Genomic DNA, 20,372 nt, shown 5'->3' on the forward strand with positions numbered 1-20,372 from the left:
ACAAATATCTATTCTCTGTGGAATGAAGAAATCTGGTTTCACTTTGTAAAGCTCACTTTGTGGGTGCTCAATACACTACACTAAGCTTTAAATTACTACACAGGGCATCCACAAGGGAGGATAAATGCCGTATTCCAAAAATCTCTTCCTCCATCAAGCTAACTGATTACAATTGGAGTTTCCTCAAATGAGCTTGTTTGATAATTTGTCTCATTACTACTGAAAAGGAAATGGAAATCAAGGACTTGAGGGCAGGAAGCAGGAAGCAAATATGATCAAAGGTTATATTGTATGAGATGCTGATTTTGTGCAAATGATAAGAAATGAAAGATCGGTGCAGTATCAGATAATACATATATATAATAAACTTGTAAGCTATTAACTAGGCTAGCATACACTAATATTACAAGCCATACAAAGTCACTGTATGTGAATAAGCTCAAAGTATCAAGTACAGATGTCTTTAAATGCAAACTGAAATACAGACGACGTAGAAAACCAACACTGAGTGCCATTTATTACTTTCCTACTAATTCTAGGTTTAGAATGTACTTTGAATTTGATTGCCCAATTACCCACATCTATATTATATCATCTCTAAGCATCATTACAACATCAGCCTCAATCTTGTGGGAAGAACTGTAAACAAAGGCCAGTTGGCTAAAGATAGATCATTACTGACACATCCACAATAAGGGAGGTAACTAGGAGTAATGAGTATAATCAAGAGAAGTAAATTTAGGCTAAATACCAAGAAAGAATGTTCAACACTGAGGACAGATTAAGGCAGGAACCTTCCAAGATAAGTGATGAAGATCACTAAAACACTTAAATCCATTAAGAACAGCTTTTCATTCATAAGGGTATCTGATAAATGATTCCAAACAGCGAGAATGCTAGAAATGAGGGAATTCTCTCTTGTTAGCTTGGGAAATTAAACATAAAGATATAAGATGATGATGTGATTTCCTCACAAAATAGGAAAATATTGCTTTTACAAAAAAAACAAAAAAAAAACAAAAAAAAAACCTTGTTATTGACAAGTATTAGGAAATAGTGTCATGGAAAGCATTTGGAGTCAGAATGATCTGAGTTCAAACCTCACCTCTGTCATTTACCAGGTAAGTGAACTCTTTAGCAGGAGTTTCCACAACTGAAGATGAGTACACAAAGGCTGACTTGCAGGGTTCCTGTAAAGTTTAAACATGATAATATATAAATGAATCCAAGGATTAATTAATTACTGAGCACAGAATACTCCCTGGATTACTCTAAAAATTAAATAAATGGTAGTTAGTAGATTTTCAACTCTAACTTTAGTGAGACATTTTGATCCATTACCATTCATAAATAAGCATATGTTTTTCTTCAAAGTAGTCAATCAAAAATCAGGATTTATTGCTGTTTTACAGATGATCTGAGGCATATGTTTTAAATCCAAAGTTCTCCCAGACATCTAGCTAAGTTAGGTTAGGATAGGTGCTGCTATTTTAACATAATTCATAAAAGTTGCACACGTCCAGAGAACTGGGCCTTTTGTTCCCTGACACTCTTCTTTGCTCTTTAATGTGAAAAATTATGAATTTTAAACTTCAGTTAACCAGAACATTAGATCTGAGCTATTCTGGAGAATTATATTTTATTTTGATTTAATTTTTCTGACTATACAAGTAGAAATTTATCTTTGTCTAAATCCTCAACATAAAAAATTATGCTAGTATATATTATTATAGCTTTCTGCCTTAGAAGTAATATATCATGAACATAATCTTCCTGTAAAGGAGACTTATAGTACTCCCACCATCATTATCTGCATATTAATTATCACTGTAAAGTACCAAGGATGTTTAAGATGTATGACACTGAGTCATGTCATACTGACCCATGGTCTTGAAGTTGTTTATATTAAATACCTAGAATCTACTTGTTTCTTCTAAATGTTAAATGTGGGGCATGGTCGGGGGTTGCTCTGGGGACTAACGATTTAAGATGATTCTAGAGTTGTGGTGAGTTGACAGTTTAATAAAAACAAATGCTAGTATGTGTTACTAATGGGATAAATAAGCAGACTTTGTACTCCAACTTATAAAATCATAAATGAACCAATTAAATGAAAATGGTGTGGATTCCACACATCAATTATATTAAGTTAGCAAAAAAAAAAAGTTTTTCAATAACTTTATGCACTTTTAATAAGCAACGGCATTAGTCAGTAAAAAATAAGAACTCTGATGCATTTAGAGCCTATAGATCTAAACCAGACAAAACAAAGCCTCATAAATGTGTTTGTTCATTAATTTTTAAAAAGCCAGACTTTGAGTTGTTATCATGTCAACTGGCACCAAACCCTACTCAATTTAGTGCAACTACAAAGTGGAACCCATAGTCTACAATGGCAGGGTTTTTGATCACACTAATTAACAGCCATTTTGTTTAAAATAAACAGATACGAGTCTAATTGCCTTTTTTACATAAGAAAGAGAAGATCTTAAAAGTAAAAACATGCAAAAGGAAAGATCAGACAAACACCACTCAGACAGATAAGCAAAGTGTGTGTGAAAGGAACCCAGAGGAAGTTGGGGTTGTTCTTTGGATTGACAGCCCAGTGGAGCAAAGGGAATTAGTCTCTCAGAAAGGTTAAAGGGAATTGAGAAGTGCACGTCCTGTTGGGAACCGTCCTGTCATGGTTTCCCCTCACAAAGGATTGTACCTCAGTTTCTAATGTGGTAAGCAGTTAAGTAACAGGTCTGATAATGTTAATTAGGAGAGAACCTCTGATTATGGACAAATCATCCCTTCTACCCTCTAGAACGCCCTTTAGGACAGGGTGTGGTACAACTAAGGGTTCAAAGAGAAACTGCACTGGTTCACTAAGTTCCAGATGTTTTCCTTGAATTTTCTGTCCAAATGAACCCATTGATCAGTGGCCTGTGTTTTCTAAGGGTCCCAAATAGTCATTAATATAGATGATTTCAGGGGCGCCTGAGTGGCTCAGTCGGTTGAGCGGCCGACTTCGGCTCAGGTCATGATCTTGTGGTCCGTGAGTTCGAGCCCCGCGTCGGGCTATGTGCTGACAGCTCAGAGCCTGGAACCTGTTTCAGATTCTGTGTCTCCCTCTCTCTCTGACCCTCCCCCGTTCATACTCTGTCTCTCTCTCTGTCTCAAAAATAAATAAACGTTAAAAAAATTTTTTTTAAATATTGATGACTGTACTTCGAACTTATTTTGATTTATACACCAACAGTTGAGTTTGTATACATGCTGAATTTTCATCTCCCTAGCCTGTCAGAGCAATTCCCAGAGACAATTAGAAAAGGTTTCAGTTTCCAAAGCCTTCAATAAGAACATTATCGGGGTGCCTGAGTGGCTCAGTGGGTTGAGCGTCCAACTTCAGCTCAGGACATGATCTCAGTTTGTGAATTTGAGTCCCGCAGCAGGCTCCATGCTGACAGTGCAGAGCATGCTTGGGATTCTCTCTCTGCCTCCCTCCTCCTCTCTCTCTCTCTCTCTCTCTCAGAATAAACTTATTTTTTTTAATTGTTTAATGTTTATTTATTTTTGAGAGAGACAGAGTGCAAGTGGGGGAGGGGCAGACAGAGAGGGAGATACAATCTGAAGCAGGCTCCAGGCTCTGAGCTGTCAGCACAGAGACAGATGCAGGGCTCGAACCCATGAACCATAAGACCATGACCTGAGCTGAAGTCAGATGCTTAACCGACTGGGGCCACCCAGGGGCCCCAAAATAAATTTAAAAAAAGAGCATTATCAGATACGGTTCCTTATTTTAATTAAGAAACAATATGCTAATTAGTCATCACCATATGTATACATATATAGTGTTATATATGATGTAACATAAGCCACAAAATAACATAATTGAAAAATTATACCTACCGTGTCACCTATGGTGATTTACTTTAATATATAATCAGTATAATAAACATGTCACTCATTCTGCAGTACACAAGAGAAGATCTTTCTTATACTAAAAAGTATATGAAATTATAATAAAAAGTCATCATCTACTTTTAACCTCTGCCAAGATTTCCCCCTTTGGTTACTCACAGAATATTAACTACTAAAAAGCATTTGTCTTTCTATTAATCTTTATATCCCCTGTTTCTGGAATAGTACCATACAGAGGAGGGGCTTTCCAAAGTTTTGGGGGGAACCACTTTTAAAACTAAACTAAGATGATCAGTATAGTATTATCTGCATTCATAATAAGGTAAAAGCTGAAACAAATGCTGTGCTCCTATATGTTAACAATCAGTTCTTCAGGAGGAAAACCTGTAAATTTCACAGTGAAAAACCCACTGATGGCTGATTTCAAGCTTACCACCCCACCATGAAGTCCTTGAACACAGAGTTGGGGAGAGATACAGACAAGTGGCTCCCAGGAGCCAGCCTGCAAGAGCCAGCTTTGTCATACCGCTGGTTCATCTCAAAACCCCGTAAAAGTACAACAGCAAATTCCTGGCAACAGGATTTAAGTTGACTATGGTGTTTTCAACCACCTACATCTACGAAGCTGTTCGAGTTAAATTTAAATATTTAAATCTGTTGCCTTCAGATCTCACAAAACATTGGGGCATTTTTGTGTTTCAGGTTTTCTCTTCCACATCAAACAACCAGAAAAAACAAAAACAAAAACAAAAAAACCTCTGATCACTCTTAAATCCAAATGATACTCATCTTTAAGAGTCCAAGTACAGGGGCTCCTGGGTGGCTCAGTCGGTTAAGCATCTGACCTCAGCTCAGATCATGATCTTGAGGTTCGTGAGCTGGAGCCCCACATCGGGCTCTCCACTGACAGCTCAGAGCCTGCAGCCTGTTTCAGATTCTGTGTCTCCCTCTCTCTCTGCCCCTCCCCCACTCGCACTCTGTCTCTCTCTCTCTCTCTCTCTCTCTCTCTCTCAAAAATAAATAAACATTAAAAAAATTAAAAAAAAAAAAAGAGTCCAAGTACAGGTATAAGACTGAGCATCTCACAACTAATTAGAGTTGGCCAGTGGTCAGAAAGGAGTCCACAAAAATCTAGCCTCTCTAGTCCTCATCAAATATCCTAATGTATTTTCTAATATCTGAGATTCTCAAAAGACTTATAACCTGAAAAGGAACTGGGTGATTTTAATGTTAATTTATCAAGCTTATATGCATATCTGACTGCTATGTGGATACACAAAAGAGGAAAATTGAGCACTACTCAGGAAAACAATAAAATCATTATATATGTGATCAAATTCCTGATTAATCAAAAATGTGTCCAATAAAGGTTGGTACAGCGTATTAAACTTTAAAGAAACATTTACTTAAATGTATTTTATTAGTATAAAGGGTGCTATAAATTATTGTCTTCTTAAGGACTGAATGACTGAGGGGAACCTGGGTGTCTCAGTCAGTTAAGCACCCAACTCTTGATTTTGGATCAGGTCATGATCTCTCAGTTTGTGAAACTGAATCTTGCATCAGGCTCTGCACTGACAGTGTGGAGCCTACTTGGGATTCTCTCTCTCCCTCTCTCTGCCCCACTCAAGCTTCCTCACTCTTTCTCTCTCTCTCTCAAAATAAATAAAATAAAGTTTAAAAAAAAAAGCACTACTAAATGACTGAAGGATATCAAGTAGAAATCAATTAAATTATCCAATTTGAAGAATTATTTTTACATGTGAAATAAAATAGTTTTATACATATTTTGTTGCATAAATAGTAATACTATTAAATATATTTAATTTTGGCTTAGATGCTTGGCTTGACAAGATTTATTAAACATAATCCTTCTTAGAATGACTTACCTAACAAAAAATAACTTGACTTATAATCCAAGAAAACTGGTTGCCTATGTCTGGTGCCTTAAAATCTTGTTTGAATAACTGCATCTCAATGACACACCCAATGCAATATCATTTTAAGTCTTGATAGTTATCATGGGGAAAATGTGGTCTGTAAGAAAAATTTAGAAGACCACTATATCATGATTTTAATAATTTTATATTGCCATATGCTTCACTCTATACCTACATCTAAAAATTTCGCAATTCATTTGAAATGAAAAATAGTAAAATTCAATAACTATCAAGTTAATAACATTTATTTTATCTCACTTTTATGAATATGTCAAAATTTAGTGTATTAAACATATACAAAAACAGTAGTTGGTCAGTTTCTCCCACAGGAGCATGAAAACTTTGAGGGTAAGAATCACGTGCTATCCATCTAAATATCCCCTGTGCCTAGCACAGTATCTTGCGATAAATAAGCACCAAAAAATGTCTGTAAACTGAGCTGAAGACTGATAGTGATGAGCGTGATATGGAAAGGAACAAAAGACACTGTGAACTAAGTGTGGGGACCACTTACTATCACCTCTCCTTGTTTTCTTGGCTCTGGCCATTCTGTGTATTAACAATGTACTAGAACAATGAGTACCTAGCAAGAGAGAGACTAAATTTCATCAATACAGAAGAAAAATGCATTTTATTAGAGGAAAGTCAATAGGCTAATTCTAAAATTTAATTAGAAACAGAGGAGAAAACTTTACCATCAGCTCCCTGGAAAGAAAGCCTAGCATGCTGAGCAGTGCTACCTGTTGTAATGCTCTGAGGGTCACTGCCCCTTCTCCAACTGTTCCTTGTTTGCAAGGAGAGAGGTACAGCATCTAAGAGTAAGACATAGAAAAGTTTGTAACAACTTGACAAAGTCCCCTCATGTCTGTTGAATCTAACAATGAAAAATCAGGGCTTGGATTTTGTATATCTTTGGATTTCTCCTTTCCATTTTTCAAATCCATGGTTACGGCATTTTATAACAGCATCAGTCCATGACAGGTTAGAAGTTAAAAAACAAAAAAACAAAACCGGTCCTCATCACGGATAGTTTGCAAAGCCCTGGTGTAGAGTGCAGTGATGCTCTGGAGAATTCAACGAGGACCCACAAAGAGATGTTCTAAGGTGGTCAATTTTTGGTCAACCATTAAAGCAAAACAAAATAAGGCAAAAGAGCCTTTTAACAATGAAAACTGACCAACAGAAGATGTGGCTGACAATTACCATTGTGGTAATTGTTCAAGAGGAAGTTGGACAGCTAGAAGCGAGTGGGACTCCAGCCCAGCTCTTATGGTTGGTTGTCTCTGCTTCCACCTTCCCTCTTGTCAGAAAGCACATGACACTGCATGCATACCGGCCTTGGCCTCCCCCAACAGTTCCTTGAGGGCAAAGACAGTATCCCATTGGTGTCTGTTTCATCCCTCGACACAGTGAGGTTCACAAAGTTTACTGGAAAAATAAATGTCTGCCATTGAGATGGACTAAAATTACATTGAAGATCTAGTCTGTGATTCAGTGATTGACAAGAATGAGAATTCCAACCTGAGGAAAGTTTCATGATACATTTCAGAAATAAGGTTAAACATTCCAGAATTAGTGGGTTAAGAGCCTCCCAATATCATTTCTATTTGCATACTCATACATAACTTCTAGGATGGAGATTTAAATATTTTTTATATATTGCTACATATTAGATTTAGTGAAAGAATTTTATGACTCACATACAATCACAATTTCACTATCAGAGTGTTGAAAATGACCACTGTTTGGCAGCTTTTAGAAACATTAAATGCCCTGGCTATGAAAGATGCATTTTGAAAATATAAATTCTTCATGACTGTACATGAATGACAGTCTCAGTTTTATTATAAGGAATAACTTTTAAATAGGTGAATCCCTTAACTTCTCTGGGTTTCAGGGTCTCTTTGGAGTGAGATAATACTGTCACTTGTGTTGCATAGTATTATAAATTGAAGAGCTTGGTAAACACTGTTCAGCTGTTAAGTATTTACCTATTATCTACTTATTATTTGTATTTATACTTCTTTATATCCAGATACAAGCATTAATCATTTAGCTAAAAGCACAGTATGCTAGATTCTAAGTGATCAGTATGGTTTGTCTTTCTCATGAAGCCTATTAAAACAACAACAACAACAAAACAGCAAATCAAGTTACCTTCGATTGGAAGCTACCAGTTAATTAAATAATTTGCCTAAGAATCATAAATTTTATTACTTACCAAATTGTAAGGAGGCTAAAAAAAACAGACAACTATACAAAAAACCCTCAAAATAAATATAATTAAGCATAAAAAGTGAATTTGTCCAACACCTAAGGAATCCAAAATTGAGGACTATCTATCTTGTCACATCCCAAACAATGTTTCTGGTACTATATTGAAAAACCTTTTTAAATTACTATTGAGATGCTAGAATTAATCTTGAATTTTGTTCTTTCACCTGACATATCATAAAGTCTCACCACTATTTAAACACAATTTACAGTATTTGACACTCAAACTTCAAGTTCCTAAAGGAACAGATTTCCATTTATTCATTAAGATCACTGAAGAATACATTTACATCTTTCTGTCTGTACTTCTCTCATTATTTTCTTGAAAGAAGGAGTAGAAACAAAGGGAGTCTTCTATAATGCTGTAACTCAATAATTTTATCAGAAGACTGCAATATTTACTGACCATTCACATATTTCACAGTTTATGAAAAGAACTCTATTCTTTCCCACCTACTTAAAGGAAGAGCCCCCCACCCAGGTGGCCAGGATGGAAGTCAGTATCTCAAGCTCGATGAATTCTAAACAAAGGTCAGAGCTTATTACTGTTCCTATTCCTACTCAACCTGCTCTATATCCTGTGTTCCCCATTTCTGTTAATGGCAGCTTCAGCCTCTTAGTTACCTAAAACCAGCAGTTCTGAAGCACTATTTGTCCATCCTCTCACCTTCCACATCCAGCTGCCAAGTCTTGACAAGTCTTCCACTGCAATGTCTCTTTCCATCTGTTCCTTCCACTGCATATTCTCACATACTAGCTCAGGACCTCATTATCTCTTGCTTGAACCAGTGCCGAAGCCCTTCTCCATTATACCTTACTTATAAATGCCTTTGTTTCCAGGATCTCCATCTCCCTTCCGTCCTACTTATAAACGCAAAATGACAATATCCTGAATGAATTCAGAGAAGTTTGATCACGTGACTCCTCTGCTTAGAAACCTTAAACATCTTTCAAAATCCAGACAAAGAACATCCAACTTATTCAAGGACTTCTGTTATCGGGTCCCAATCTACCTTCCCAACTTTATTTCTCACTATTTCCCTTATTGATATAGTATGAATGGATGCCTCCTTCAGTCTAACCAAGATGAACTCCACACTGTTCTCATTAGGCACCTGATTTCCTAACTCTGAATCTTCATTTACGTTGTCCCTTCTACCTGAAATGCCATCTCTCTGCACAAAGGATGTCTAAATTTCATGCATTCTTCAACATAGAAGTCAAATGCCAGCTCCTCCTAACCTTCCCCAACCACTCCTCTCCGCCTCCTATTGCTGCCTGTTAGAAATATGCTCCGCTAACACCTTAATCTCTCTTATTGTGCATGTCATTTCCCACCCTGCATATTTGTTTTCTACATGTTTTACCTCCCAAACTAGAAAATATGCTGACATCTAAGTGTTTACTATGATCAGACACTAGCTAAGCACTCTACATATGTGTTTCTGTATATAGGATCTCATCTACTTGTTGCAAAAACCCTGTTACAGTTGAAGAAAATGAGCTAAAGAGAGGTTAAAGAACTAACCCAAGACCACATACTTCTTAAATAGCAGGCGTAATATAGCTTCAACTCTGAAGTGCTTAAGATAATACTTGCAAATATTAGGACTTAGATAAAGATATATTAAATGAAACAGAAGTTCTACAAAATTTTACACACAGACAGAATTCTAAGAATGTGGACAATATTAACTCATTTAATTCCGAGAGCTATACAATTCCTATTTTTAGAAGAGGATAACTGAAGTAAAAAGACACAGCTACTAACTGACTAGCTAACTAGCTAACTTGCCCCAAGTCTGGCCCCAGAGTCTACATACTGAACCATGGGGCCATTCTGCTTTCTCAACACTGGGCTTTCGTCTACCCTCAAGAATCTCAGTACAGTCTGGATTATCTGCTAGTATGGGGCCATTTGACTAAATTCAGAAAATTTTGAAATTAATTCTTAAAATATCCTTTGGTAAATCTGTCTAATGTGATCCGAGAGAACTCTTGATTATTTATAATCATAGAAGCTGATATATATGCCTATCGAAAACCTTACAGGTTGAGAGGTCTTAAGTAGAAACGCAAAACATGAACAGAAGAACTATGTTTAACTTCAGACATTAGAAGAAAATTGCCATTTCCCCTCAGTATCCATCCTACGCAGCAACTCTCAAACAGCAATGACTCCTAAGACAACAGAAGAAGAAGAAGAAATGCTGCCATTTATGCATGGATAAGCTGTACACTCACACGCTGAGAAAGATTCCCATATGGGAAAAGAAAGAACATAAACAAAAGAAATATGCCAGCATAGGAACAAAAATTGCCCTTAAATGACAGTTTCTCCTGACACAGAATGAAAGATAAGTATAATTCCCTAGAGGAGAGAATGGGGAAATCAGAACAGCCTTCATTTGGCAATGATAACATATTAAGAACAATTTTACTCATAGATTTTTCAGTCTTTGAAATGCTGACACTCAGCATTACCAGAAATGACATTCTACCCACTACGATTACTATTATACATATCAATAAATATCAGAGTGAAGATGTAAGAAATCCTTGATCAGTGTGGATGCAATGTTAGATCTCCTAAGGAATAAAATCTTCACACTTTCTCACTGAAATTCAATTTCAGTCTGTCCAACCCTTCTACAAACAGTATATTTATGAGTCAAGTATACAGAAAAGTAGACATTCCAAAGTTCTTCATCCTAGAAAATGTATATTTCAAAATATTTTTTCATTCATGTGACTCCATTTTATAATACTTTTAAAATTTATATAGAATGTGTCTTTAAAAGACCACAAGGAGCACAGGAAACCACATAAATGTGGATAATTGACATGTTGTATTTGCACACTTGAAAATTTACAGTAAGAGTACTGTGAATAAAAGGTTGCTCTAAATTATCTCACTGATATATGTCACTTATGTCAATGTTTATTTTTTAATGGAAAATCACTTTGGGATGTTTTTGTTCTTTGATGTGCATGTGTGTCAATATATAAGAATATATACATACGTAAATAAACATAGAAAGAAATATATTTCCAGGGCTACGAGTGTAGCAGCTAGAGTGAAAATACAGAGAACCACAGTGAAAATGCAGAGTTGAAACAATGTTTAAGACAACTCAAATTCAGTTACAATGCTACTTATTTCCTCAGTTTGTTGACTAGTGAGAGACAATGTAGATAGATGCCTTTGTTTTCCTTTAAAAAAGCAGAAGGCTTTTCTAATCTTCAAAAATAAAACTGTGTGTTGATGATAATGTTTCTTTTCCTTTTACACAAAACAAAAGAAAATAACAGCATGCAGAATTTTTCTGGAAAGTGAAAACACCAGGTGAATTAACTTAACTCTTGAGCAATTTTCTCTTTCAGTGAAAGTTCTTAGGGGCTTTTCTGAATCACTCATCACAGAAACTAAACCTTGTTTGGGGCAACCCCATTCTTTGTCACTTTATTTCAGTTATTTAAAATGCACCATAAGTTTTCCTCTCAGATGAGATGCTAATCATGGGGGGTGGGGGGGGAGGGGGCGCCATCTTCTTAAAACTGAAAAGTAAATGAGGATTTGTATACTTTACTATTATTCCAGTTTCCAATGGTAGAGGAAGTCCTTTGTTTAAAGGATGCATTAATGATCATCTATAGAATCTTTCAACTTCTTTTAACAGTGATCTGTCCACATAGATCATTTTACTTGAATGGTACTAGGCTCAGGGGATGAACATCTACATTATTGACACATTTGTTTAGAAACCAGGTGATGATTTGCCTATATTGAGTCTAAATTGGCTATAAATTGGTATTCTAAGCAATTTCATATTGTAAGTTCCACACATAAAACTCATTTTATAATTAATTTGTGCATTTTCTTCATCAGTTCTGTCTGTCTCCAAACAACACACGAGGTTCTCAAAGTGATTTTGATAAATTAAAAAATATATATATTCTCTCTATACTAAAAGCTATAGTAATCAAAACAGTATGGTGCTGGCACAGAAACAGACACACAGATCAATGGAACAGGAAAAAAAGTCCAGAAATAAACCCATGATTACAGTCAATTAATCTTTGTCAAAAGAGACAAGAATATATGGGGAAAATGGGAATATAACGGGAAAAAGTCTCTTCAATAAGTAGTGTTGGAAAAACTGGACAACTACATACAAAAGAATGGAACTGGACCACTTTCTTACATCATACATAAACTCAAAACGGATTAAAGACTTAATTGTAACACTGGAAACCAAAAAAACCTAGAAGGAAACATAAAGAGTAAATTCTTGGACATAAGTCTGAGCAACATTTTTATGGATCTGTCTCCTCAGGCAAGGGCAAAAAAGCCAAAATAAACAAATGGGACTACATCAAATAAAAAGCTTTTGCACAGTAAAGGAAACCATCAATAAAACAAAAAGGAAACCTGCTGAATGGGAGAAGATACTTGCAAATGATACAACCAATATAGAATTAATATCCAAAACATATAAAGAACTCATACAAGAAAGTATTTTTACAAAAAAACAATAAAATATAGGCAGAGGATCTGAAAACACATTTCTTCAAAGAAGACACACAGATGGCCAAAGGCACTCAACATCATTGATTATCAGGGAAATACAAATCAAAACTACAATGAGCTATCACCTCACACCTGTTGGAATGGCGATTCTAAAAAAGACAAGAAAGAAAAAATGTTGGTGAGGAAGTGGAGAAAAGGGGATCCTTGTGCTCTACTGGTGGGGATACAAACTGGTGCAGCCACTATGGAAAGCAGTATGAAGGTTCCTCAAAAAATTAAAAATAGAACACATGGGGGTGCATGGGTGGCTCCGTCGGTTAAGCGTCGGACTCTTGGTTTTGGCTCAGGTCTTGATCTCAAGGTTTGTTGGATTGAGGCTTGTGTCAGGCTCCCCACAAACAGTGTAGAGACTGTTTGGGATTCTCTCTCTACCTCTCTGTCTGTCTGTCTCTCTGTCTTTCTCCCAAATTAAATAAATAAAACTGAAAAAAAAATAAAACATATGATCCAGCAATACCACTTCTGGGTAATTATCCAAAGAAAACAAATACATTAATTCCAAACGATATATGCACCCCTATGTTCACTGCAACATTATTTACAGTAGCCATGATATGGAAGCAACCCAAGTGTCCACGGATAGATGAACAGATAAAGCAAGATGTGGTATTTATATACCATGGAATATTACTCAGCCATAAACAGAATATCTTGCCATTCACATCAACATGGAAGCTATTATGATAAGTGAAATATGTCAGACAGAGAAAGACAAATACCATATGATTTCATTTTTATGTGGAATCTAAAAAACAAAACAAACAAAAACAGAAACAGACTCATAAACACAGAGAACAAAACGATGGTTACCAGAGAGGAAGGGAGTGTGGGAGGAAGAGGAGCTGGGCAAGAGAGACAAAGGGGGTTAAAAGGTGCAAGCTTCCAGTTATAAAATAAATAAGTCTCAGGAATGAAAAGTACAGCACAGGGAATATAGTTAATAATATTATAATAAGTTTGTATGGTAACAGATGGCAACCACACTTAGGACAGTGGGAATTGTGTAATGTGTAGAATTGTCAAATCACTGTGTAGTACATCTGAAAATAAAATAACATTGTATGCCAACTGTACATCAATTAAAAAAAAAGACATAAATAAATATATATAGTATACTACATATAATATAGTATATACTACATCTATACATCTATACAACTACACATCTATATACACACACCTATGAGCATATGCATGTATATAGATGTATAATGTATATAATACATACACATACAATGGAATAATACATAGCCATAAAAAGAATGAAATTTTGCCATTTGCAACAACATTAATGAACCTAGAGGGTATTATGATAAGTGAAATAAGTCAGACAGAGAAAGACAAATATTGTGTAATGTCACTTACATGTGGAATCTAAAAAACAAAAAAATAGAAACAGACTCATAAATACAGAGAACAATCTGGTAGTTGTCAGAGGGAAGGGGGTGGGGTTGGCAAAACAGGGGAAGGGGATTAAAAGATGCAAACTTGCAGTTATAAATAAGAGGATACAATGTGCAGCACAGGGAGTATAGTCAATAATATGCAACCCTTGTGTGTGACAGATGATAAGTTGGATTTATCATGACAATCACTTTGTACTGTGTATATAAGTGCTAAATCACTGGGTTGCACACTTGAAACAAACACAATATTCTGTGTCAAGTACACCTTATTAAAACAATTCGTTCTCTATGTAAGAAAAGCGTGTTTAATCAGATATATGTTATGTTACAAAGGCTTAGGTACTGATGATATTTGTACTGTACATTATATTTCGAGTTTGTAAATGCTGCTGACTTAAAGGTGCTGCAAGATGCTGCTAACTTAAAAGGTCTGCCAGAAACGTACAAAGTCTGTAGTATGGATAAACATCACCTTCCTGTATGGAGAGCCTTTGGTCTCAAAAGCCTCACAAAGGAGTAAATCTGGTTACTTATCATGTCTCCTAGCATAGTACTCATTTAGCCACATTATACATATTCGGTTTGAGTCTTTTCTTATAAGTCAAACCTGTCAACTTCTTAATCTTTTCTGGTCCTTGCCTCTGTTTCCATTAGACTTAGCAGGAAGGTAGCATTTTACTAAAGACTTCCTTCCCCTCTTCTTAATTTTGATTCAAACTTCTCAAGGGCAAGGACCAACCATGTTTGCTTGAATTAAAAATGAGTTACAGAATAAGATACTTTATTGGAGATAATCTTGAATCACCTTGCATTTTGCTAGGTGACAATGTTTTAAATCACACTGATCAGGAATACTGCATTTGTTGCTCCCTTCTGCTAGAAAAGAATGGATCACAGCTGAGCACATTCAGACTTACACAGGAGCTGTGTGTGTCCATGTGTGAATGTATCCATGTGTTTGGAGATCACTATTACCAAATGCCTTGTGATAAAATCATTATCCCAAAGAAGTTGAATTACATTTTCCTAGTGGGAATTAACATCGTACATGCATCATAACAAGCCGTCCTTGTTTTTCCTTAAAAAACCATTGTTTCAAAATGATTTGTGAATTCAGTTTCCAGTGAATATGCAGTACCTCTTCCCCAAATACACAGCAGCCTGTCCATCAAATGACTATAGCCATCATCAGTGTGTACTCTTCTCAACCCATTGTTTTGTCTAAGATTCAATCCAAAAAGTAGAAATCTCAAGGTGGAAAAAAAAAACCCATAAGTGAATGAAGAAATTAAATAACATAAGGCCCTTTATTGAAGATAATTTTAAAAACCTATGATGGAGAACGTATGCTTTTGTGTTCAAAGGGATGAGAAACTCTAAGAGAGAGAAAGACTTACAGCAGATTCAGAAATTGAAATTCAAGGGAGGATTCACAACCTTCTGATACTTGGAGAAGGGAATAAGAGCATTTAAGTACTGGGGAAATGGCCTGTTCAAAAAAAAAAAAAAAAAAAAGAGATGACTTCAGGTAAAATAAAGGAAGGAAGTAAATGCAAGTTATTAAGCAGAGCACTAATAATATATCACAGCAGAATGAAGACTGAAATATGTGAATACTGAATCTCAACAAATAAGAAAAACATAGGCTAGATAAAATAACATTTGGGGGTTCTTCGCTCCAAACGTGTCTCAACAATTCCAAGAGTTTCTAGCCCTCATAATCCAAACTCCAGTCTTGGAGGCTATGAAAAAAATAACTTCAGCAGTAGTGCAGATTAGGACAGGAGCAGTTCAGAATTGGCATTAAACCCATAGAATTGTCCAAACTGTTAGCAAGACTTTTTAGTAATGTAGAAAGAGAGCAGACTGGACCAGAAAGGCTTTACTGAGTCTCTGCCATCGGCTTGTTATAGCACAACCATTCTACACTCACTTGGTTTATTCCTCTGTAGAGTTTGTCTAACAAGTACGCCTCCCATTTGTTGAGATGGCCAGAAAGATGTGCCTAAAAGTACCCACCAAAAATGTCTAACATATAATAGGTATCAATAATTGACTACTATTTCTAGTATAAGTCTAAGACCTCTTTGCATAACATGATAAATGTTTGTTGCCACCTCTCCTCTCAACCCTGAAAGCTTGTCTTCTCTTTTCCACCTGTTACAAATGTGTGAGTCTTTCAAGCAACTATTATTATAGTAATTTTATACATATCCACTACATGTCTCCTGACAATAATTTTTCCCTAAGGGCCTTTTCAATTTTTGTTACCATTTTGGGATACAACATATATAATAGATTAACTGACAACCCATTTCCCTTTTCAACAAATAATCTCAGAACTCAAGAGTCTCAGAACCTAAGGAGACTCAGAAGTGACCTGGTACAACAATTACCAGATGTGGAGTTTCTTCTCCAATATCCTAACAAATAATTAAATCAACCTCCAGGGCCTATGTTCAGGAGGTCCACTATTTCTAATGAAAACCCACTCCAATCTGAAGCAGTTATAATCAAAGTCTCTTCCTTTGACTGAGTGCCACCCCCCCCCACCTATCTTCCTATAATGGCAGAACAAGAAAGAAATCAAAGTACACTTGAGTCCAATGGTCTTTTGCATTTGGGAGCCAGCACCTTGACCCCTGGGGCATTCTCCTGTCTCTTCTCAAGCTTCCTCATCATTCTGATTGGGATCTCCAATAATATTTTTAATGTGTGACTTGAAATTAGTTAAAAATAAGACTCCTAGAATGTTACAGAATAGATGCACTTCTATATCAGTATTACTGCCCTTGAACAGATGCTCAACTTCTCTCAATGCAACCCAATACGAAACTAGTTTGGGGGGTCAGCCTAAACAATCTTAACAACACAATAATGTTAATCCATACTGAGTCCCCTAAAGCCATTAAGCCCTTTCCCTTGCAATACAGGGAAATCACTTCTTTGCTGTCTTCTTGTGTGTACAGACTTTATACTGATCCCAGTAGCAATGACCTATTCCACCCTGCTGAGATTGAACTCTGATACCGTCAAGCAACATACTGTTAATTTATTCCAGGAGTCTTGAAGGCTCTTCAAATGTGATTATCCTTCCAGCAAGGTGCTCAGTGAGAGAGTCAGTTGCATACCACAATAAGGGACAAAGTCCTCTCGCAAGACACCAAAAGTTTTCACTATTACATAGACCCATGTAATCAGCATTCTTTGACTCTAAAGTCACATTTTCCAATGTCATCAACAAATGCCTTGCTGATATCTAAATACAGTACCTCAACCATGTCTGGCTTTTTATTTCTTTAATTAACAAAGAAACACAAAACATCTTGTAGGATGCCTTGGCATCTAAAGAAAATAAATGAAAATTAGGTACAGTGACCTGTATGCCACCCAGAAAAGAACACTAAAATAACTTCCATGCCATAGGCATTTGCTAAAATCAGGGGTTAATCAAAACAACTAATCAAAACTTATCATTGACCAGCCTAGGTCTCTATACCCCACCAGTAAGGTAAGTCCCTAAATTATTCCTTGAAAACATTGTAGATTTCCAATAATCTAGAATTAGAACTAAAGAATTACGTCTTGCTTCATTTATCTGAAAATAAAATTTAAATTAAAAAAATTGGGGGATAAGCTCTGTTTATATTTTGTATTTTATATTTCATACTATTACATATCTTTATATATTTTATATGAATGTTTATAGTATTTTAACTTTCAAAATCCAACCTGCATTCTTTAAATATCTGCAATGTTCCTTTTACAAAAATCAAAAGGGAAAAACTATAAAGAGACTTTATACATGCGAAGTTTGCACAACACAGAATATTTTATGAATATTCATTAAAAGGGACACAAAACAGGTATACGAAGAGGCTGGATTTGTAAGAAAAAATATTACCCTAATATTTCTTTGACTATTTTCCATGGCCCATTTCTTTATTTAAAAACATGTAATCTTCCTTAATACTTCATTTAAAATCGGAAATTACCCCAGAGCAACAAAAATTACTTCTGTAATTACTAACACTCTACTTTAAGAGATATGTCACCCAAGGAAAGACAGTGAATATTTAGATCAGGGTCCCGTTCAAATAGGTTGTCATTGTCACAACTTTCAGTGTCTCTACCAAAGAAACAGCTGCCAGGAGATGAATAAATGTCTCTACCTATCAGGTTCATACCACAGTTGACCCCCTGTCCATGGGGGATATGTTCCAAGATCCCCAGTGGATGCCTGAAACCACAGATAGTACCAAACCCTGTATATACTAAGTTTTCTCCTAAACATACAAACTTATGATAAACTTTAATTTATAAATTAGGCACAGTAAGAGATTAACAACAATAAAATAGAATAATTATAACAATATGCTATAATTAAATTTATGTAAATGCAGTCTCTCTCTCTCTCTCTCTCAAAATATCTTATTGTGCTATACTCACCCTTCTTGTGATGTTATCAGATGAAAAAAATGTCTATGTGATGAGATGAAGTGAGGTAAATGACACAGGCATTGTGACATAGCATTAGGTTATTATTGGCCTTCTGACGATACCTCACAAGGAAGATCATGTACTTTGGGACCTTGGTTGACCACAGATAACTGAAGCCAAGGAAAGGGACACTGTGGACAAGGGGGGACTACTGTAACCAGTGTCTTTTTTTTTTTTTTTTTTTTTTTTTTTACCAAAAAGGAAAACTCAATACATTTTTAGAGTCAGGGTGATGTTAGGATTCATTACATTCCATACCAAAACTTAGAAGATAAGAGGAGTTTGGCTCTAATCCTTCTCTGATAGCAGGATCAGGGAACACCTTGATCTCCCAATTAAAACTCAGTAGAAGAAAACTAAATAAGACTTATTTCCCTGGAGCAAAACTAAAATATTTAGTTTCTAGTTTGTCAAACTGTCAAAGGTGTAGGCTTTAAAAAGAGGGAAAAATGCAGATAATTAAATGATTCATTATGGATCTGTTCAACCGTGACTTAAAATGTTTGCTTTTACTTAAGGTTAAAAAAATCCCTCCACCACTTATCCTATAGGCCCCATCCTATTATTTATTTGTTACAAAGAGTTGCCAAGTTCTCACTACAGATATATGTTCCATATGCATTTCATGCCTGATCAATGAGTTACAAAAACACCTACAATATCACTAAAACTGCAGTTAGATCAGACTAGAAATTTTGCTTTTAATTTTGAAGATGTTCAATATTAAATCTTTTATCTTGTCACAAGTAAGAATTGTCAACACTTAAAAATAATTCTGTAATCCCAACACTATTCCTACCCAGACAGCTTTTAAGTCCAGGATGTATTCTGAAGCATACAGGTGATCTTAGGTGATTTCCATTAAGTGACATAATAAAATGTACATAGAATTCAAAAAGTATCAAAAAGGGATACTTACTCCAAAGGGATTTCAAAGGTTCTATAGTTTTAAAATATCCTAATAGAAAGTTCAAGTCAGGATGGGCTGAGATCCCAGCAAACTATATTTATTGTGCTAATGTATCATTTGTCTTCTGGGCAAGTAACTAAAGGTCATTTGTTCTTCATGGCAAGTGTTGAAAATAGTTTACATTGAAGGTCTGACTTAAAGGAGCAAAGTGAAACCCCTCAAGCCTAAAATGACCTTTTTATGCCAACACAGATGTCCAAATCTCTTAAAGAGGGGAACAGTGATGTTTGCACTCTGATTTCTAGTTACTTCAACTCTCCTTTCCTAAATGACTTTGATAGAGATACTATGCTTATGGATCTCAGTATACTTAGCCATCAGAGCCAGGTATCAAAGTTGAATGTCCGACTGAAAAGGGGCAAGTTTCCAAGCCTACAATTGTCAAATAAGAGGGAGCTGATGGGAGACAGAGGCACATGGTAAAATCTGTTGGGGGTGGTGGAGCAGGGCAGAGGCACTTCCATTCCCTGGGGTCCAGTGGGCTTCTGGGAGACTGTTTAGACATCCCACACAGTGCCTGGCAGAAACCCAACAAGGCCTAGCCAGAGCATGCCTCCTTCAGAACAGTCAGGGTATGAGGGAAGAAAAATAGAAAAGGAAATAAGGCTGACAATTAAGGTTGCAGGCTATCTGACTTGATGAAAAACCTTCATGCTTCCAAATAGCTGGGAGCTTTTAGGGATTCTTGTCACCAGATATTAAGGAAAACTCAGAATTGTCAAGGGATGAAAAAGATGCATCTATCCAATTAACCTCTCCCCATCTTCAGGGGACCAGTTGGCCAT

At 36.0% G+C, this 20,372-nt stretch overlaps 1 protein-coding gene across 10 annotated transcripts in view; it reads right to left on the reverse strand.

The window, feature by feature from the left end:
- The window catches only part of SOX5 (SRY-box transcription factor 5), a 1,003,938-nt gene that overhangs the window by 917,654 nt on the left and 65,912 nt on the right, over positions 1 to 20,372 (reverse strand). For 6 of the 10 annotated variants that reach the window (XM_042946065.1, XM_042946063.1, XM_042946054.1 and 3 more), the window contains exons 1-3: positions 15,515 to 15,621; positions 6,542 to 6,658; positions 1,106 to 1,190 (exon numbers count right to left, since the gene is read on the reverse strand). The exons of 1 other annotated variant lie outside the window; for it this stretch is intronic. The gene's annotated coding sequence lies outside the window, so the exon portion shown is untranslated. Of the gene's footprint in view, positions 1 to 1,105; positions 1,191 to 6,541; positions 6,659 to 15,514; positions 15,622 to 20,372 lie in introns of those variants that run through there. 3 more of the 10 variants (XM_042946055.1, XM_042946058.1, XM_042946056.1) reach the window with 3 other exon arrangements.

This window comes from Panthera leo, chromosome B4 (genome assembly GCF_018350215.1).
Source record: "Panthera leo isolate Ple1 chromosome B4, P.leo_Ple1_pat1.1, whole genome shotgun sequence".
Lineage (NCBI taxonomy): Eukaryota > Metazoa > Chordata > Mammalia > Carnivora > Felidae > Panthera > Panthera leo.